The 23264-nt window shown below is 39.4% G+C and overlaps 1 protein-coding gene across 1 annotated transcript in view; it reads right to left on the bottom strand.

The window, feature by feature from the left end:
• Positions 1 to 23264, bottom strand: part of Lrrc7 (leucine rich repeat containing 7) — a 412448-nt gene that overhangs the window by 242768 nt on the left and 146416 nt on the right. The window lies entirely within an intron of this gene.

Below are 23264 nucleotides of genomic sequence, written 5' to 3'. Positions count from 1 at the left end.
GTATGGATCTAAATTCCATGTAGGGCAAACATTCAAGCAGAGATGAAAACAAAATATTATAAAGCCACACAAAAAGAGAGGCATAAACACAATATTCCTAGTAATAGAATGTTAAATAATGCTTTAGAATAGTACTAGCTGGAAGTTGCGCATGAAGTTAAGGACAATTGTATTTGGACCTTTACCAACTCTCAGGAATGAAAACAAAAGCAGCTTACTGATAAGATTTTTGCAAAGGTTTTGACTGTAAAAGCAGCACCATACATCCAATGTTCCAATCCCTGTTTTTCAGGTAAGGTCATGAAACTGTATGAGCTCCCTTCTAAGAACATCCCAAGTACAGTTCTGGGAAACTCTGGGCATTATTTTTATGTTTAGGCTGGTTTCAAAGTCTGGCTGAACTTGCCTCATAATAGAAGAAAGTTCTTATTAGAGCTTTTTCTGGTTACCAATAATATGGGGGCATTGCGTTTTGTAGGCATAATGGCATATTTGCTTTTGAAACTGGAAATTTTATATTCACTAATAGCAAAAGACATTAATCAACATTTATACTCCAAATGAGGACATTATGTTGATATGTCTCTAATGCATTCATTTCAGTAAATATACTACAAAGTCTAACTTGATTGTGTTCACAAAATTAATGACAAAAGGAAATAGTATTCCTGAATTCTGAACTCAAGTCCTCTTAGAAACAAACCTTTTAAACCAAAGAATTAATCATAAGTGTTAACAAATTATTAATTACTCGAAGAATAAAAAGTGTTTGCTGGAGTGCATAGATCCTTGGGCTTGATTCCTGGTACCACATCCACAAGGTGTAATGATAATTGCCTGTGATCTTAGGGAACTTGGGAGGTACAGACAGGAAGGTTATCCTTAGCTACACAGTCATTAAAGGCCAGCTGGGTCCATGTTAGCCCTGGCTCAAAAGAAAATAAAAGGCTTTTCTCCAAATGCTTGATTATTTGAGAAGCAATCCTTTTGTTACTTATTAGGGCTATTTATTCATTGTACATATTCTGCTTCCTGTGTTTCATTTGACCATTATGCTTGTTCATTCTTCTACTAGGAAACAGAATGTATAAGGGAAGAAAGACATCTGAGACTAATCAGTTTATCATTTCTACCTGTGATGAGGAGGGGACTCAGGGAGTTATGGATTTCAGGTTAGGAGGTTTAACTTGTTCCTTTTACTTGGGTTTTTCTGTCTGCTGCAGACAGGATAAATCAAATAAAGTCACATTATCTTGCCAGGTTTGTATCTCTCTCTCTCTCTCTCTCTCTCTCTCTCTCTCTCTCTCTCTCTCTCTCTTACACACACACACACACACACACACACACACACACACACATTTGCATGTGTATGCTCACTATTGAGCCAGAGAATCATACTAAGTGTGTTCTATAATCTTTCTCCATCTTGTTTTTTGAGTTAGCATCTGCCACTGAACCTGAAACTCACCTATTTGGCCAGAACTTATGTATCCTCCTGTCTCCATTCCATCAGTGTTGGGATCATAAGCATGCCATTATACCTAACATTTTAAGAGGATGCTGGGGAGCTGAACTTGACAATTAATTCATTTTCCAGCCCCTTACAGAGGTTCTTAAGCTTGTAGTTAAAATGGTTTTCGGCTTTATCTAGTGATGAAAGGTTTCTGAAGTTAAAAAGGACACAAAAGGAGTGTCATTAAAATCTGTGTTAGGTTTAAACCTGCTCTAACTATATTTCTAAGTACGAAAAGAAATATTTCTTTCTGTACAGAAGTTAAGTTTAGAACACAAATGTAGGGAAGAGTCTCATCTCATTACTAAGCTCTGAACTTAACAATAGAACATAGATCCCCGAGCCTATAAAGAGACACTACTCAGAGAGACTGAAAACTGAGATTTCTGTGACATAAAAGTTGTTTTTCTATCTCACTTCCTGATGTTTGTTTTATTTGTTATAAATTTTGCCTGTCTCCATCTAATTTCTCACCCAAACCTGGGCCTAAATGCCATCTATATAGAGAAATTTAAATTCTAGCCACTTGCATGAAGATTTATTCAATTATTTTAAGCCCCTAACTTCTTACTGCCTACTGTTTTAGCCTGTATTACATCTAAAATTGAATAAGACTAGAAAAAAAGAACAATAGGAAAAGACAACAAAATAAAACAAAATACTATTGTGCATGATTATGTGGTAAAGAATCTGATATTTTCTTTTAATATAGCTTTAGTTTCTGAAGAAGATTCCTCCAGCATTCAAAGGTTTTACTGAGTACTTATTCTATTGGGAAGCACTGAACTTTGAGTAGACAGTTTGGAAAAGGCAGGGAATTCTTTTTATTGGGGGAGCTTATATTTTATTGGGTGAATGCAAACAATAAACATATATATGCAAATATAAGTATTTATCATGTTTTAGCAATGAGAAATATCACAAAAATAACACTTTAATATTAGATAAATGGAATGAAAGAGAATTAAGGATAACCCCAGAATGTTTGACTGGGTTACTCAAGAGTTGGAATTACCTTCTGCTCTGATGGAAATAGTATATGGACTAAATTTTAGATAGAAGACAGAGCTGCACTTTGGGCATCTATAACTACTTGTTGGAACTCAGTAGGAGAAGTCAGGAAAAGTTTTGCTCATAAACTTAGAGTTTAAAAGAGAGGACCAGATGAACTTAAGAACTGGCCATTCAGGTCTGGAGAAATGGCTCAGCGATTAAGAAGCACATCCCTGGAACCTGAGTTCAATTCCCAGGCCTCACATTACAACTCACAAACACCTGTACCTCTGGCTCCAGGGCAATCTATCTCCTTGTCTCTGCAGGCACCTGTTCTTATATGCATATACCCACACATAGTCAAAGATGGTGAGACAGACACAAAACATAGATACAGATACAGGTACAGACACACGGACATACACACAGAGACAGACATACTCAGACATATAGACACAGACACATATACACTCACAAATACATACACATGCACAGAAATAATAAAATAAAAAGTCTAGTTGTATAAATAATATTTAAACTATGAAACAATATCAGCACTGATGGAATCAGTATAGAAGATAATGAAGATGATAAGAATTCAGCTGTGATTTTCTCCATGATTTTCTCCAAAATGAGGAAGAATTAACACAGGAGACCAAACAAAAGGTTTATAATAAGATACTGGACAAAATAAAAACATTGAGACCTAGAATTCAAATGGAAAAGAGTTTTCAAGTTGAGAAATAAGATGAACTAATTCAGACGATGTTGATAGTTCATCAAAAGAGAACCACGAATGACAAGTATACTTAGTAAGGTAAAAGGTCACTATGGCTGTAAAGCAACCTATAGGAGGGATGTAATGAATATTAAAGAATGAGGTTTGGTTTAGAAGAATGATGATGTCAGTCAACCAGACCCCCCTGCCCCAGGGCTCCCAGGGACTAAACCATCAACCAAGAGGTACACATGGTTCCAGCCACATTTGTGGCGGAGGAATGCTTTGTCAGGCATCTATGGGAGGAGAGGTCCTTGGTCCTATGAAGGCTTGTTAGATGCACCAATGTGGGGAAATCAAGGCGGGGAGTAGGTGAGAGTGGGTTGGGTGGAGGGGAATCCTCATGGAGGCAGGCAGAGGGAGGATGGGTTGGGGGTTTTCTGGGGGGGAACCAGGAAAGGGAATAACATTTGAAACGTAAATGAAGAATATATTCAATAAAAAATGAAATAACTAACTTATGAAAAAAAGAATAGACGGAGAGAAAGTCCATATAGATAATACAGATAATACAGACACAATTTGTCTAAAGTTATTGTAGTGAGGAACAGTTGGGAGAAAATAGCAGGAAGCTTTTGTTCTTTTACTTTAGGCCTGAATAAATAGTAGTACATATGCATTCTAATTAGAATAATCATGTAAACTAAAGGATCTAGATGATACAGTGCAGAGTCAGGAAAGCTGCTGTGACAGTCTGGGGTTAGGCAAGAGAGCATGATCCAACTGTGGGGAGACAGTGAGAGAAAGCAAGCCTGTCTTTCCTGTACCAACATGCAGAAGTCAGGCAGTATAGGGCAGAGGCTGGGTGGGGAAAGAAGTTATCTTCTGAGAGGTTCAGAATTCTCAGTGGTGTATGGGCAGCCCAGATGCACATGGATATGACAAGCCACAGGTCTGGAGGTGGAGGATATGTGGTCATCTTCACACTGAGGAGAGTGGGATGATTGGTGAGGAACAAAAGGCTACATTTCGGATTGTGATAATGAATTCTGTAATACCCATATGTGTGATTGGTTCTCCACAACTTCCATTCTGCAATAAGCAGAAAGTTGATTTCAATCAGGCTTGCAGTTTTGCTGAACTATAGTCAGTGTGTAGGAACAGAGGGGTAAAGAGGTCTATAGAGGAACATACTGAAAATTAATCACATGAACAACAGAAAGAGTAATGAAAAATTTCAAGGGTTGGCATAGGAGAAGACAGTGCTGTTAGGGACTGGTACCTTAAAGATGGCAGGAGCTAGTAGGGAATGATTTAAAAAGACCATGATATAGTCAGAAACTGGGATTCATTCATGTTTCATTTCCTATATTATACCTTAAAAACATGACAGCTTAGCAAGTGCTTGTTAAATTGCTTGTAAATTATATTTCACATCAGTAGATTGAAGCATTTAACTGAAATATATTTCAGACACGGAAAGAAACACTTGATTTTGGTATGGAGGATATAGATTTTAATTACCTATATTAAGATGAAAGGATAATTGTGTCTTTTCAAACAAACAAAATACAACACACTTTATAAATGTCAAATTTAAAGGATTTCATGTCTTTTCAAATTTAAAAACACATTTCTTATAAATTTTTGCATGAATGAATATACATAATTATGGGGGGCAGTGACTACTGAATGATAATGTTTCTGAATTGCACATAAACATAGCAAATAATTTACTATTTGGTACAAGTGCTAATTTCTAGGAAAAACTATGATGCTGTATCTTATATAATAAAACAACAGAAACATAGCTACTAAAACATTTTCATCCACATTTTAATTGTTACTAGTCCTTGAAATTGTAGTTTTTTATTCTGAGGAAAACACAGTCAGGTTACTTGTGTGCTAAACTGGTTGCATTAGTCTCAGAGGAGTAAAAGATGAAATATATAGACAAGATGTTATATGTACTTTATTTTATTCCAAAGAATTTTTAACAATAAAGTAAGTAATATTCACCTTGGATGGTCAGGATTTGAAATCAGCATATCTCAAATATGTTTGCCTATTCTGAGCAACAGCTATGAAATCTAGGATTTTATCTGCTGAGGGATATAATTTCTACCTATACATATTCATCAATGCAGTACTTAAGACAGAGCAATTTGCATAGAATTTGATGTAAATTTAACTCTTCTCAGTATGTCAGCAAGAAGGAATTAGAATTACTGTCTCATTAGAAGGGAGGTGATGGGAGAGCTAAAGTGTAACTCCAGCATCTTCCTATTCATTACTGCTTGGTGTAGACAACACTGCTCTCTATTATAAAAGCAGTCATTTCTGAAGCACAGATGAGCTTATGTGAGCACAGGAAATGTACATTAATCATTTAGAATTGTTCAAAGAAGATAAATAGGAGCTGTTTTGCAACAATTAGGATGGTAACACATGAAAAATGATATATAAAAACATAAGAGTTTAATTTTACTTCATATATTAGTTCCTATAGAAAGTTATTAAGGATATGTGGCACATAAGGTGACAATAGGTACAATAGACTATACAGGGTAAGAACTGGCAAGGAGACTTCAAAGGGCAGTTTGTAGTGTTCTGGAAGGTCAAAGTGAAGGGCATGCATCTGTTGGGTTAATGAATTGGAGAAGCATCTGGAGGATGCTTTGTATTCTACTCCTGTGGAGAAAAAAGAGGGACTCAGGAACCATGTATGGGAGATCTGGGTTACTTGTAAAAACCTGCTTGTCTCAGTGGTATTACATGGATAGACCATGTAATGGTCTGGTAAAGTTATCAGTAAATGGTTACAATCATGCAACAGAATCTGCCTCTGGGACATATCCTGAAAAAATTCTATAAAGTTGTTATGACTGTGGCTCTGAGGAAAGTATAAGGTTCAACTCCAAGTCATAATGGACCAGAAGTTCTACATGGTAGTGGGGAATTAAAAAGGCACACACAAGCTTAATTCCATCAAGCTCAATTTCATTATTTATAAGAATTTATGGGTCATATATTTTTTTAAAAGGTCATGCTGTGACCCTGGGAAACCTAATGACTAGCTGACAGACCCAGAGTGCACATCAGAGGGTGAGGGTATGGCCTTCTTGTCCTGGTTTTAGTTGCAGAACCCAGATGGAAGGGATGTTGACAAGAATCAGGTTTCATGTCCTTACAAAGATCCTAGAGTGTTACTGAGCTTTAGAGGACACAGGAGATGCAACTTTGATTTTCATTGTTATGAACTTAATGGAGCAAAAGATACTGTGAATTTATTTGAACCATCATGGGCAGAAGAGACTCTATAGACAGGGAAAATAGACTTAAGGTGCAAGAGAGTGATTTTTAATATGCTATTCAGTAATGAAGTAAGGAATTTTAAATGGCAGGGTACTGGACAAGCACAATTATTACATATTGTTTATGAACATATGCTGACATTTTTCCATCAGCCATTAAAAGCATCCCAAGTAGCTTCCCTGAGGATTTACAGTGCAGACAACTGGGGTTTCTCTTTCTTTTTCAATATCCTCAAAGGTTTAAAGATTTTTATAAATCTGTTAACTACTTCCTCTTGGGAATCTGGAACAGAGAGTTTCCCTTTCTTCCTGCAGATGGAGAATGTGATTTATCCCATGTTTCACAAGTGCTTCAGGAAGGGGTGGAATAATTGGCACATCAGTAACACACATAATAACCCTTCAACTATGATTGCCTCTCATTATAACTAACAATAGTGATTTTGCCCACCATGGTGCTGCACACATCCATTCATGTATAGAAGTAAGTTTTAGAAGATGAGAGAAAAATCTATTTAATTGCTGGAGAATTAGGGAGCACTTTCAAATTAATTCATTTTCATTAAAGTCCTTAGATTATGGTGTCATTGTCTCTAAGAAGCTATGACAAATCAGCAATCAGACTTGAAATAAAATCACTGACTAATTAAATCGTATCCTTCGTTATTTAACTTCACCATATAAAACAATTCTACTATGACCATGCATTAGCTCCAAGCCGACTTAGCCTTATTTATTCAGACATCACAATATCATGAAATGCAGTACTCTCTGATTTGTATAGAATTTATTTCACTATTGAATTCAGAAGTGAGGGTGTCTTAGGGTTTCTGTTGATGTTCTGAAACACCATGACTAGAATCAAGTTGGGAAAGAAAGGGCTTATTTAGCTCATACTTCCATATTTAAATCCATCATTGAAGGAAGTCAAGATAGGGACTCAAACAGGGTAGGGACTTAGAGGCAGTTGCTGATGCAGAGGCCATTGAGGGTTGTTGCTTACAGGTTTTCTCAGTCTGCATTCTTATAGAATTCAGGACCACTGACCCAAGGATGGTGCCACCCTCAATGGCCTAGGCCTCCTATCAATAATCAACAAAGAAAATGTCCTATGACCAGATATTTTAGATTTTAATCAAAATAAAAATCTCTCTTTTCTGATAACATTAGCTTGTGGTCAAGACGACATAAAACTAGCTAGCGCAGAGGGCAACAGATGGAAGATACATTGGGATGGACAATGGATCACTGCATAAAATTAGGGAATTTATTATTGCAGAGAAATGAAGGATGGTTTATAAGAAGTCTGGACATGTTCTTGTTTCTCTCTGGTTACACAAATGACAAAACTTATTAACAAAAGTTTGTTAGAAGGTCAAGGTTAATAAACTTATTTTTAAGAAAAAGGAATCTTTTTTTATTCGATATATTCTTTATTTACATTCAAGTGAGTTTCCCTTTCCTGGATACCCCCTCCCCAAAAGTTCCATAAGTCCTCTTCCCTGCCCCTGTTCCCCAATCCACCCCTTCCCACTTCCCTGTCCTGGTATTCCCTGACACTGCTGTACTGAACATTTCCAGGACTGGGGGCCACTCCTTCCTACTTCTTGGGCATCGTTTGATATGTCCATTATGTCTTGGGTATTCCAAGTTTCTAGGCTAATATCCATTTATCAGTGAGTGCATGCAAACCATGAGTGTTCTTTTGAGACTGGGTTACCTCACTTAGGATGATGTTCTCCAGTTCCATCCATTTGTCTAAGAATTTCATGAATTCATTGTTTCTAATGGCTGAATAGTACTCCATTGTGTAATATACCACATTTTCTGTATCCATTCCTCCGTGGAGGGACATCTGGGTTCTTTCCAGCTTCTGGATCTTATAAATAGGGCTGCTATGAACATAGTGGAGCATGTATCCTTATTACATGCTGGGGAATCCTCTGGGTATATGCCCAAGAGTGGTATAGTGGGGTCCTCTGGAAGTATCATTCCCAGTTTTCTGAGGAACTGCCAGACTGATTTCCAGAGTGGTAGTACCAGCTTGAAACCCCAGCAGCAGTGGAGGAGTTCCTCTTTCTCCACATCCTCTCCAGCACCTGTTTTCTCCTGACTTTTTGATCTTAGCCATTCTGACTGGTGTGAGGTGAAATCTCAGGGTTGTTTTGATTTGCATTTCTCTAATGACTAATGATGTTGAACATTTCTTTAGGTGCTTCTCAGCCATTTGATATTCCTCAGGTGAAAATTCTTTATAAAAAAAAAGAAAAAGGAATCATTCTTTTTTTTTTTTTTTTTATTATTCGATATAATTTATTTACATTTCAAATGATTTCCCCTTTTCTAGCCCCCCCACTCCCCGAAAGTCCCGCAAGCCCCCTTCTCTTCCCCTGTCCTCCCACCCACCCCTTCCCACTTCCCCGTTCTGGTTTTGCTGAATACTGTTTCACTGAGTCTTTCCATAACCAGGGGCCACTCCTCCTTTCTTCTTGTACCTCATTTGATGTGTGGATTATGTTTTGGGTATTCCAGTTTTCTAGGTTAATATCCACTTATTAGTGAGTGCATACCATGATTCACCTTTTGAGTCTGGGTTACCTCACTTAGTATGATATTCTCTAGCTCCATCCATTTGCCTAAGAATTTCATGAATTCATTGTTTCTAATGGCTGAATAGTACTCCATTGTGTAGATATACCACATTTTTTGCATCCACTCTTCTGTTGAGGGATACCTGGGTTCTTTCCAGCATCTGGCAATTACAAATAGGGCTGCTATGAACATAGTAGAACATGTATCCTTATTACATGGTGGGGAGTCTTCTGGGTATATGCCCAGGAGTGGTATAGCAGGATCTTCTGGAAGTAAGGTGCCCAGTTTTCGGAGGAACCGCCAGACTGATTTCCAGAGTGGTTGTACCAATTTGCAACCCCACCAGCAGTGGAGGAGTGTTCCTCTTTCTCCACACCCTCTCCAACACCTGCTGTCTCCTGAATTTTTAATCTTAGCCATTCTGACTGGTGTAAGATGAAATCTTAGGGTTGTTTTGATTTGCATTTCCCTAATGACTAATGAAGTTGAGCATTTTTTAAGATGCTTCTCCGCCATCCGAAGTTCTTCAGGTGAGAATTCTTTGTTTAACTCTGTACCCCATTTTTTAATAGGGTTGTTTGGTTTTCTGGAGTCTAACTTCTTGAGTTCTTTATATATATTGGATATTAGCCCTCTATCTGATGTAGGATTGGTGAAGATCTTTTCCCAATTTGTTGGTTGCCGATTTGTCCTCTTGATGGTGTCCTTTGCCTTACAGAAACTTTGTAATTTTATGAGGTCCCATTTGTCAATTCTTGCTCTTAGAGCATACGCTATTGGTGTTCTGTTCAGAAACTTTCTCCCTGTACTGATGTCCTCAAGGGTCTTCCCCAGTTTTTTTTCTATTAGCTTCAGAGTGTCTGGCTTTATGTGGAGGTCCTTGATCCATTTGGATTTGAGCTTAGTACAAGGAGACAAGGATGGATCAATTCGCATTCTTCTGCATGCTGACCTCCAGTTGAACCAGCACCATTTGTTGAAAAGGCTATCTTTTTTCCATTGGATGTTTTCAGCCTCTTTGTCGAGGATCAAGTGGCCATAGGTGTGTGGGTTCATTTCTGGATCTTCAATCCTGTTCCACTGATCCTCCTGTCTGTCACTGTACCAATACCATGCAGTTTTTAACACTATTGCTCTGTAGTATTGCTTGAGGTCAGGGATACTGATTCCCCCAGATTTCCTTTTGTTGCTGAGAATAGTTTTAGCTATCCTGGGTTTTTTGTTGTTCCAGATGAATTTGATAATTGCTCTTTCTAGCTCTGTGAAGAATTGAGTTGGGATTTTGATGGGTATTGCATTGAATCTGTATAGTGCTTTAGGCAAAATGGCCATTTTAACTATATTGATTCTGCCGATCCATGAGCATGGGAGGTTTTCCCATTTTTTGAGGTCTTCTTCCATTTCCTTCTTCAGAGTCTTGAAGTTCTTGTCATACAGATCTTTCACATGTTTGGTAAGAGTCACCCCAAGATACTTTATACTGTTTGTGGCTATTGTGAAGGGGGTCATTTCCCTAATTTCTTTCTCAGCCTGCTTATCCTTTGAGTATAGGAAGGCCACTGATTTGCTTGAGTTGACTTTATAACCTGCCACTTTGCTGAAGTTGTTTATCAGCTGTAGGAGCTCTCTAGTGGAGTTCTTTGGGTCACTTAGGTAGACGATCATGTCGTCTGCAAATAATGATAGTTTGACTTCTTCCTTTCCAATTTGTATCCCTTTGACCTCCTTATGTTGTCGAATTGCCCGAGCTAGTACCTCAAGTACAATATTGAAAAGATAAGGAGAAAGGGGGCAGCCTTGTCTGGTCCCTGATTTCAGTGGGATTGCTTCAAGTTTCTCTCCATTTAGTTTGATGCTGGCTACCGGTTTGCTGTATATTGCTTTTACTATGTTTAGGTATGGGCCTTGAATTCCTGTTCTCTCCAAGACTTTAAGCATGAAGGGATGCTGAATTTTGTCAAATGCTTTTTCAGCATCCAATGAAATGACCATGTGGTTTTGTTCTTTGAGTTTGTTTATGTAGTGGATTGTATTGATGGATTTCCGTATATTGAACCAACCCTGCATTCCTGGGATAAAGCCTACTTGATCATGGTGGATGATCGTTTTGATGTGTTCTTGGATTCGGTTGGCAAGAATTTTATTGAGTATTTTTGCATCGATGTTCATAAGGGAAATTGGTCTGAAGTTCTCTTTCTTTGTTGGATCTTTGTGTGGCTTTGGTATCAGCGTAATTGTGGCTTCGTAGAAGGAATTGGGTAGTGTTCCTTCTGTTTCTATTTTGTGGAATAGTTTGAAGAGTATTGGTGTTAACTCTTCTTTGAAGGTCTGGTAGAATTCTGCACTGAAGCCATCTGGTCCTGTGCTTTTTTTGGTTGGAAGACTTTCTATGACTCCTTCTATTTCTTTAGGCATTATGGGACTGTTTAGATGGTCTAGTTGGTCCTGATTTAATTTTGGTATTTGGTATCTGTCAAGGAAATTGTCCATTTCCTCCAGATTATCCAGTTGTGTTGAGTATAGGCTCTTGTAGTAGGATCTGATGATTTTTTGGATTTCCTCAGTTTCCGTTGTTATATCTCCCTTTTCATTTCTAAGTTTGTTAATTTGGATGCTTTCTCTGTGCCCTTTGGTCATTCTGGCTAAGGGTTTATCTATCTTGTTGATTTTCTCAAAGAACCAGCTCCTGGTATTGTTGATTTTTTGTATGGTTCTCTTTGTTTCTACTTGATTGATTTCGGCCCTGAGTTTGATGATTTCCTGCCTTCTACTCCTCCTGGGCGAAATAGCTTCTTTTTGTTCCAGGGCTTTCAGGTGTGTCATCAAGCTGGTAATGTATGCTCTCTCCATTTTCTTTTTGGAGGCACTCAGGGCTATGAGTTTTCCTCTTAGCACTGCTTTCATTGTGTCCCATAGATTTGGGTATGTTGTGTTTTCATTTTCATTGTGTTCTAAAAAGTCTTTAATTTCTTTCTTTATTTCTTCCTTGACCAAGGTATCATTGAGTAGAGTATTGTTCAGTTTCCACGTGTATGTGGGCTTTCTGTTGTTTCTGTTGCTATTGAAGACCACTTTTACTCCATAGTGATCAGATAGGAGGCATGGGATTAGTTCTATCTTCTTATATTTGTTGAGGTCTGTCTTGTGACCAATTATATGGTCGATTTTGGAGAAGGTACCATGAGGTGCTGAGAAAAAGGTATATTCTTTTGTTTTAGGATAGAATGTTCTATATATATCTGTTAAATCTAATTGGTCCAAAGCTTCAATTAGTTTCATTGTGTCCCTGTTTAGTTTCTGTTTTCCTGATCGGTCCATTGAGGAAAGTGCAGTGTTGAAGTCACCCACAATTATTGTGTTAGGTGCAATGTGTGCTTTTAGTTTTAATAAAGTTTCTTTTACAAAAGAGGGTGCCCTTACATTTGGGGCATAGATGTTCAGGATTGTCAGTTCTTCTTTTTGTATTTTTCCTTTGACCAGCAAGAAGTGTCCCTCAGGGTCTCTTTTGATGACTTTGGGTTGAAAGTCAATTTTATCTGATATTAAAATGGCTACTCCAGCTTGTTTCCTGAGACCATTTGCTTGTAAAATTGTCTTCCAGCCTTTTACTCTAAGGTAGTGTTTGTCTTTGACCCTGAGGTGTGTTTCCTGTAAGCAGCAAAATGTAGGGTCCTGTTTACGTATCCATTCAGTTAGTCTGTGTCTTTTTATTGGGGCATTAAGTCCATTGATGTTAAGAGATATTAAGGAATAGTGATTGTTACTTCCTATCATTTTTGACGTTATTTTTTAAATTTGAATGCTTAACTTCTTTTGGGTTTGATGAAAGGTTACTATCTTGCTTTTTCCAGGGTGAAGTTTCCCTCCTTGTATTGGTGTTGTCCTCCTATTATCCTTTTTAGGGCCGGGTTTGTGGATAGATATTGGGTAAACTTGGTTTTGTCATGAAATATCTTAGTTTCTCCATCTATGGTGATTGAGAGTTTTGCTGGATATAGTAGTTTTGGTTGGCATTTGTGTTCTCTTAGAGTCTGCATGAGATCTGCCCAGGACCTTCTAGCCTTCATAGTCTCAGGTGAAAAGTCTGCTGTGATTCTGATAGGTCTTCCTTTATATGTTACTTGGCCTTTTTCTCTTACTGCCTTTAGTATTCTTTCTTTGTTTAGAACATTTGGTGTTTTGATTATTATGTGACGGGAAGTATTTCTGTTCTGGTCCAGTCTGTTTGGAGTTCTGTAGGCTTCTTGTATATTCATGGGCATCTCTCTCTTTAGGTTAGGGAAGTTTTCTTCCATAATTTTATTGAAGATATTTGCTGGCCCTTTAAGTTGTAAATCTTCACTCTCCTCTATGCCTATAATCCTTAGGTTTGGTCTTCTCATTGTGTCCTGGATTTCCTGGATATTTTGGGTTACAAGCTTTTTGCATTTTGCATTTTCTTTAACTGTTGAGTCCATGGTTTCTATGGAATCTTCAGCATCTGAGATTCTTTCTTCTATCTCTTGTATTCTGTTGTTGATATTTGTATCTCTGTCCCCTGATTTCTTCCCAAGGCTTTCTATCTCCAAAGTTGTCTCCCTTTGAGTTTTCTTAGTTGTTTCTACTTCTGATTTTAGATCCTGGATGGTTTTGCTTAGCTCCTTCACTTGCATGTTTGTGTTTTCCTGTAATTCTTTAAGAGATTTTTGTGTTTTCTCTTTCATGAGCTCAGCCTGTTGACCAAAGTTCTCCTGTATTTCTTTAAGAGATTTTTGTGTTTCGTCTTTCATGACCTCAGCCTGTTGAGCAAAGTTCTCCTGTATTTCTTTAAGTGTTTTTTGCATTTCCTCCTTGTTGGCTTTTGTATTCTCCTGGATTTCTTTCAATGATTTTTGTGTTTCCCTTGCAAGGGCTTCTACCTTTTGATCCATTGTCTCCTGAATTTCTTTATGTATGACCTTCATGTGTTCCTGTACCAGCATCATGACCAGTGATTTTAAATCCAAATCTTGTTTTACTGGTGTGATGGGGTATCCAGGACATGTTGGTAGAGGAGAATTGGGTTCAGATGTTGCCATATTGCCTTGATTTCTGTTAGTGACGTTCCTGCGTTTGCCTTTTGCCATCTAGATCTCACTGGTGTTAGTTTATCTTGTCAGTGCTGGACTCACCAGTGCAAGCTGCCCCTTCCCAGTTGGCCTCTGGTGCACAGCTTACCTCCTGCACTGCTTGTAGACAGTGTGCTGCTGCCCAGGCTGTTCAGATCCCAAAGCAGGCACCCGAAGGCTCCCGCTGGGGCCCGCTGGATTCACTGGAGCACACTGACTTCTCCCAGCTGGCCGCCCGGAAGCCCAGCTAGCCACTTGCAGGACTTGGAGATGTAATGCTGCCGCCCAGACTGATCTGGATCCGGAAGCGGAGAGAGTAGAGCTAAGGGCTTCTGCCTGAGGCCTTGCCCCAGATTGTGTCTGTGGAGCAGATGGAGCCCGTGTGCACTCCCAGGGAGTGCCGACGGTGTATGCTACTGTGACCTCCCCTGAGATCCGCTCACTCCGCTGGGCAGCCGATCTGCCAACCGGGCTATCGCACACAAGGTTAGCCTGGCCGCCCAGTCCCTGAGTCCAGGCAAAAGCCTGCGAGGGAATCATTCTTTAAACAAGAAGCTGGGACCTCATTTTCCAGTTCACTGCCTTCCAGTTAATTGAATATTTTTATTATGCCATGTAAGTATATATTCTATGAAATGGGCTCTTTTAAAATTTCTTTTCTAACAAAGACGAGAACATAAAATCACACATTTGACAGGAATCCTGTGATACTCTGATACATGTGTACACTATGCAATGCTGAGACCGGTTTACACAAGCCTATCTCCTCAAACATTTATTATTTCATTGGTGAACTAATTTCCTCTTCATTTTTGAAGAATTTTATGTTTTATTATACTCAGTTACCCTTTGTACAGTAGAGCAGGGAAAACTCATTCCGTGTGACTGTAACTTAAGTTTCCCTGGTAGTCATCTCTTCATCCTTTCAGTGCCCTGACTTTGTAAAAATTATGAGCATAATACATTCATCAATCTGAGAAGTTGACAGTAGGGGCTGTAGTGTACTATTAGTATATCCCTAATATACATCTACCCTCAGAGAATGTGCATTTTCATTACAGCAACCTTTTGAACACCCACAATGAACTTGGTTACAATGAGAAAGCCAACGAATAATAAGAAATTAGCATCACTTAGAACATGCACCAACAAAATTGATGTGACTGAGACAGTATTAAATCCACTAGAACACTAAAAACACCTGAGAAAACACTGAGATATTGAAGGAAGGGTCATAATAAAAGTAACTTCCATTGGAAGTGGAAAAGTAGGAATTAATGAATAGAAATTAAACCAATCACATAACATATGAGAACAACAAGGAGAAAAGGGACTGCTTGAAAGACTTAAAGACTAGAAAAACTTCTGTTAAAAGTTTAAACTAGCCCGGGCTCCAGAGATCGGTCAGACTGAGGTACACAAACATAATCCTAGGCCCAACACCGCAGGGGTCTGAGCCAGACGGGCATTGGCCTGCACCCAGGCCCTGGGCTGTTCGAGTGGCCATCGGGGCGCCAACCCAGCCAGGAGTTTTTTTTTTTTGCCCCGGCCAGCGCACGCGCCGCCATTTTGCCTACAGGAGCCAGAGTGCTCGGGAGGGCAGAGACTGCTAACAAGCGTAGCCTGAGGCTAACAAAACGGGGGTCTAGGCCCCAAAAGACACAGGACTGACCCCAAGAACTGGGCGGTTTGGTGGGCCATCTGTGTGTCAACCCGCCCAGGAGGTTATTAGCACAACAGACTCTCCCGGTGCTTTCGGGGAGCGCGGACGCGCACGCCCGCCATCCTGGTCACCTGGTGGACCCAAATAACAGTCATAGCCCTAGGGGAACTTTGCTCGGACCTTGGCCTCCCAGGCGTTTGCCTGGACTCAGGGTCCGGGCGACAAGGCTAACCTAGTGTGCGCCAGCCCGGTTGGGGAAATTGGCTGCCCAGCGGAGTGAGCGGAACACAGGGGAGGTCACAGCAACATACACCTTCGGAGCTCCCTGGGGGTGCACACGGGTTCCATCTGGCCCACAGACACAATCTGGGGCAAGGCCTCAGGCAGAAGCCCTCAGGTCAACTCTCTCCGCTTCAGATCAGCCTGGGTGGCTGCCACATCTCCAGGTCCCTCAAGAGGCTAGTGGGGGCTTCCGGGCGGCCAGCTGGTAGAAGTCGGTGTGCTCCAATAAATCCTGCGGGCCCCAGCGGGAGCCTTCAGGTGCCTGCTTCGGGATCTGAACAGCCTGGACAACAGCACCCTGTCTAGAGGCAGTGCAGAGTGTAAGCTGTGCACCAGAGGCCAAGGGGGAAGGGGCAGCTTGCACTGGTGAGTACAGCACTGACAAGACCAAGTAACACCAGTGAGAGCTAGATGGCAAAAGGCAAACGCAGGAACGTCACTAACAGAAATCAAGGCAATATGGCAACATCTGAACCAAATTCTCCTCTACCAGCAAGTCCTGGATACCCCATCACACCAGTAAAACAAGATTTGGATTTAAAATCACTGGTCATGATGCTGGTACAGGAACACATGAAGGACATTCAGGAGAAAATGGATCAAAAGTTAGAAGCCCTTGCAAGGGAAACACAAAAATCATTGAAAGAAATCCAGGAGAATACAAAAGCCAACAAGGAGGAAATGCAAAAAACACTTAAAGAAATACAGGAGAACTTTGGTCAACAGGCTGAGGTCATGAAAGACGAAACACAAAAATCTCTTAAAGAAATACAGGAGAACTTTGGTCAACAGGCTGAGGTCATGAAAGAAAAAACACAAAAATCTCTTAAAGAATTACAGGAAAGCACAAACAAGCAAGTGAAGGAGCTAAGCAAAACCATCCAGGATCTAAAATCAGAAGTAGAAACAACTAAGAAAACTCAAAAGGAGACAACTTTGGAGATAGAAAGCCTTGGGAAGAAATCAGGGGACAGAGATGCAAATATCAACAACAGAATACAAGAAATAGAAGAAAGAATCTCAGATGCTGAAGATTCCATAGAAACCATGGACTCAACAGTTAAAGAAAATGCAAAATGCAAAAAGCTTGTAACCCAAAATATCCAGGAAATCCAGGACACAATGAGAAGACCAAACCTAAGGATTATAGGCATAGATGAGAGTGAAGATTTACAACTTAAAGGGCCAGCAAATATCTTCAATAAAATTATGGAAGAAAACTTCCCTAACCTAAAGAGAGAGATGCCCATGAATATACAAGAAGCCTACAGAACTCCAAACAGACTGGACCAGAACAGAAATACTTCCCGTCACATAATAATCAAAACACCAAATGTTCTAAACAAAGAAAGAATATTAAAGGCAGTAAGAGAAAAAGGCCAAGTAACATATAAAGGAAGACCTATCAGAATCACAGCAGACTTTTCACCTGAGACTATGAAGGCTAGAAGGTCCTGGGCAGATCTCATGCAGACTCTAAGAGAACACAAATGCCAACCAAAACTACTATATCCAGCAAAACTCTCAATCACCATAGATGGAGAAACTAAGATATTTCACGACAAAACCAAGTTCACCCAATATCTATCCACAAACCCAGCCCTAAAAAGGATAATAGGAGGACAACACCAATACAAGGAGGGAAACTTCACCCTGAAAAAAGCAAGATAGTAACCTTTCATCAAACCCAAAAGAAGTTAAGCAATCAAATTTAAAAAATAACGTCAAAAATGATAGGAAGTAACAATCACTATTCCTTAATATCTCTTAACATCAATGGACTCAATTCCCCAATAAAAAGACACAGACTAACTGACTGGATACGTAAACAGGACCCTACATTTTGCTGCTTACAGGAAACACACCTCAGGGTCAAAGACAAACACTACCTTAGAGTAAAAGGCTGGAAGACAATTTTACAAGCAAATGGTCTCAGGAAACAAGCTGGAGTAGCCAGTTTAATATCAGATAAAATTGACTTTCAACCCAAAGTCATCAAAAGAGACTCTGAGGGACACTTCTTGCTGGTCAAAGGAAAAATACAACAAGAAGAACTCTCAATCCTGAACATCTATGCTCCAAATGCAAGGGCACCCTCTTTCATAAAAGAAACTTTATTAAAACTCAAAGCACACATTGCACCTAACACAATAATTGTGGGTGACTTCAACACTGCACTTTCCTCAATGGACCGATCAGGAAAACAGAAACTAAACAGGGACACAATGAAACTAATTGAAGCTTTGGACCAATTAGATTTAACTGATATATATAGAACATTCTATCCTAAAACAAAAGAATATACCTTTTTTTCAGCACCTCATGGTACCTTCTCCAAAATCGACCATATAATTGGTCACAAGACAGACCTCAACAAATATAAGAAGATAGAACTAATCCCATGCCTCCTATCTGATCACTATGGAATAAAAGTGGTCTTCAATAGCAACAGAAACAACAGAAAACCCACATACACGTGGAAATTGAACAATACTCTACTCAATGATACCTTGGTCAAGGAAGAAATAAAGAAAGAAATTAAAGACTTTTTAGAACACAATGAAAATGAAAACACAACATACCCAAATCTATGGGACACAATGAAAGCAGTGCTAAGAGGAAAACTCATAGCCCTGAGTGCCTCCAAAAAGAAAATGGAGAGAGCATACATTACCAACTTAATGACACACCTGAAAGCCCTAGAACAAAAAGAAGCTATTTCACCCAGGAGGAGTAGAAGGCAGGAAATCATCAAACTCAGGGCCGAAATCAATCAAGTAGAAACAAAGAGAACCATACAAAAAATCAACAAAACCAGGAGCTGGTTCTTTGAGAAAATCAACAAGATAGATAAACCCTTAGCCAGACTGACCAAAGGGCACAGAGAAAGTATCCAAATTAACAAACTTAGAAATGAAAAGGGAGACATAACAACGGAAACTGAGGAAATCCAAAAAATCATCAGATCCTACTACAAGAGCCTGTACTCAACACAACTGGAGAATCTGGAGGAAATGGACAATTTCCTTGACAGATACCAAATACCAAAATTAAATCAGGACCAACTAGACCATCTGAACAGTCCCATAAAGCCTAAAGAAATAGAAGGAGTCATAGAAAGTCTTCCAACCAAAAAAAGAACAGGACCAGATGGTTTCAGTGCAGAATTCTACCAGACCTTCAAAGAAGAGTTAACACCAATACTCTTCAAACTATTCCACAAAATAGAAACAGAAGGAACACTACCCAATTCCTTCTACGAAGCCACAATTACGCTGATACCAAAGCCACACAAAGATCCAACAAAGAAAGAGAACTTCAGACCAATTTCCCTTATGAACATCGATGCAAAAATACTCAATAAAATTCTTGCCAACCGAATCCAAGAACACATCAAAACGATCATCCACCATGATCAAGTAGGCTTTATCCCGGGAATGCAGGGTTGGTTCAATATACGGAAATCCATCAATACAATCCACTACATAAACAAACTCAAAGAACAAAACCACATGGTCATTTCATTGGATGCTGAAAAAGCATTTGACAAAATTCAGCATCCTTTCATGCTTAAAGTCTTGGAGAGAACAGGAATTCAAGGCCCATACCTAAACATAGTAAAAGCAATATACAGCAAACCGGTAGCCAGCATCAAACTAAACGGAGAGAAACTTGAAGCAATCCCACTGAAATCAGGGACCAGACAAGGCTGCCCCCTTTCTCCTTATCTTTTCAATATTGTACTTGAGGTACTAGCTCGGGCAATTCGACAACATAAGGAGGTCAAAGGGATACAAATTGGAAAGGAGGAAGTCAAACTATCATTATTTGCAGACGACATGATCGTCTACCTAAGTGACCCAAAGAACTCCACTAGAGAGCTCCTACAGCTGATAAACAACTTCAGCAAAGTGGCAGGTTATAAAATCAACTCAAGCAAATCAGTGGCCTTCCTATACTCAAAGGATAAGCAGGCTGAGAAAGAAATTAGGGAAATGACCCCCTTCACAATAGCCACAAACAGTATAAAGTATCTTGGGGTGACTCTTACCAAACATGCGAAAGATCTGTATGACAAGAACTTCAAGACTCTGAAGAAGGAAATGGAAGAAGACCTCAAAAAATGGGAAAACCTCCCATGCTCATGGATCGGTAGAATCAATATAGTTAAAATGGCCATTTTGCCTAAAGCACTATACAGATTCAATGCAATACCCATCAAAATCCCAACTCAATTCTTCACAGAGTTAGAAAGAGCAATTATCAAATTCATCTGGAACAACAAAAAACCCAGGATAGCTAAAACTATTCTCAGCAACAAAAGAAAATCTGGGGGAATCAGTATCCCTGACCTCAAGCAATACTACAGAGCAATAGTGTTAAAAACTGCATGGTATTGGTACAGTGACAGGCAGGAGGATCAATGGAACAGGATTGAAGATCCAGAAATGAACCCACACACCTATGGCCACTTGATCCTCGACAAAGAGGCTGAAAACATCCAATGGAAAAAAGATAGCCTTTTCAACAAATGGTGCTGGTTCAACTGGAGGTCAGCATGCAGAAGAATGCGAATTGATCCATCCTTGTCTCCTTGTACTAAGCTCAAATCCAAATGGATCAAGGACCTCCACATAAAGCCAGACACTCTGAAGCTAATAGAAAAGAAACTGGGGAAGACCCTTGAGGACATCGGTACAGGGAGAAAGTTTCTTAACAGAACACCAATAGCGTATGCTCTAAGAGCAAGAATTGACAAATGGGACCTCATAAGGTTACAGAGTTTCTGTAAGGCAAAGGACACCATCAAGAGGACAGATCGGCAACCAACAAATTGGGAAAAGATCTTCACCAATCCTACATCAGATAGAGGGCTAATATCCAATATATATAAAGAACTCAAGAAGTTAGACTCCAGAAAACCGAACAACCCTATTAAAAAATGGGGTACAGAGTTAAACAAAGAATTCTCACCTGAAGAACTTCGGATGGCGTTGAAGCATCTTAAAAAATGCTCAACTTCATTAGTCATTAGGGAAATGCAAATCAAAACAACCCTAAGATTTCATCTTACACCAGTCAGAATGGCTAAGATTAAAAATTCAGGAGACAGCAGGTGTTGGAGAGGGTGCTGAGAAAAAGGAACACTCCTCCACTGCTGGTGGGGTTGCAAATTGGTACAACCACTCTGGAAATCAGTCTGGCGGTTCCTCCAAAAACTGGGCACCTCACTTCCAGAAGATCCTGCTATACCACTCCTGGGCATATACCCAGAGGATTCCCCACCATGTAATAAGGATACATGCTCTACTATGTTCATAGCAGCCCTATTTATAATTGCCAGATGCTGGAAAGAACCCAGGTATCCCTCAACAGAAGAGTGGATGCAAAAAATGTGGTATATCTACACAATGGAGTACTATTCAGCCATTAGAAACAATGAATTCATGAAATTCTTAGGCAAATGGATGGAGCTAGAGAACATCATACTAAGTGAGGTAACCCAGACTCAAAAGGTGAATCATGGTATGCACTCACTAATAAGTGGTTATTAACCTAGTAAACTGGAATACCCAAAACATAATCCACACATCAAATGAGATACAAGAAGAAAGCAGGAGTGGTCCCTGGTTCTGGAAAGACTCAGTGAAACAGTATTTGGCAAAACCAGAACGGGGAACTGGGAAGGGGTGGGAGGGAGGACAGGGGAAGAGAAGGGGGCTTACGGGACTTTCGGGGAGTGGGGGGGGCTAGAAAAGGGGAAATCATTTGAAATGTAAATAAATTATATCGAATAAAAAAAAAGAATGAAAAAAAAGTTTAAACTAGGTGAAATGAATAAATATTGTGAAGAATACAGAGGATAAAGTGGCCACAGATATGGTGGAGGGGCAATAAAACATTGAAGTGAAGAAAGTTATGAAAAAGAAGTAAAAATAAAATTGAAAATCTGGATGATGGAGTGGGCTAGTTACTAGTTGGATTGTAACTTGTGAAAGAATGACTCAAGAACACACAAAGATAACATAATTAGAAAGGAAGAAACTGGCCCACGATCAGACTGTATGACACACTTGAATTTTAGCAGACCAATTGGTAACATGTTAGAATTGCATTCAGCATTGTGAGTGAGTATAAGACAAAGGTCTCAAAATTGACAATGTTTCTGAAATATCAAATCAACCAAAGTACAAAAAGCATTTTTAAAAAGGTTTATAAAACAAATGATTTAAAGCAATTCTTAGTAACTAAAAACGTGTGCACAAAACTGGATGGTAAGATGGCTCAGTGGGCAACAGCACTTGCTGCCAAGCTGAGGGCCTGAATTCAGTTCTGAGGCCCAAACAGTATAAGGACAGAACTGATTTCAGTAGGTTGTTCTTGACTTCCACACATGTGTTGTGGCAAGTACACACACACACACACACACACACACACACACACACACACACACACACACACCTATTCAAGTATAATTAAACAATTAAAAATGTGCCTAAACCTTCTTAAAGAAATGTATAAAACTCAATTGAAACTTACAAAGAAAGATATACTAATAGGAAGTGGCATGCTGTTACTTATCATCATGAGGATCAGTTCTTTCCAAGTTAACTGTTAAATTAAAATCAAAACTTAAAATTATGCCAGATCGAGAAACTTGACTAAAAGCTTGGGACTGAATATTGGGAGCATCAAGACACTTAAAATGAAGAAAGGAAGAGAGGGCAGAATGTTTCGACTAAAACTCAGTAAGTCACTGTAATGGTGAGAACAGGCTTCAACCAGACAGGAGCAGTTCAGCAAGCCAAAGAGGCTGAAGAACTGGAAGACTCAGTGGAGAGAGATGCTGCTGAGTATGACTGGGACACAGGGATTCTACACTTAGCATGCCCATGGCCACTCATTGCAATCATCTGTAACTCTAGTTCCAGGGGATCTCATACCCTTTTCTTACCTCTCTGCATGCATGTGGCACACAGACACAAAACACTCATATGGAAAAATAAAATAAAAAAATTAAAATCCTTTGAAGAATAATATGTAAAATGTGACAGTATATTACAGAAAATTTAAACTGCAATTCAGACAATAGGCAAAAGGA

The sequence above is a fragment of the Apodemus sylvaticus genome, chromosome 4 (assembly GCF_947179515.1).
Source record: "Apodemus sylvaticus chromosome 4, mApoSyl1.1, whole genome shotgun sequence".
Lineage (NCBI taxonomy): Eukaryota > Metazoa > Chordata > Mammalia > Rodentia > Muridae > Apodemus > Apodemus sylvaticus.
Note: the sequence above shows the minus strand (reverse complement) of the source record. Positions and strands in the feature narration are given on the sequence as shown.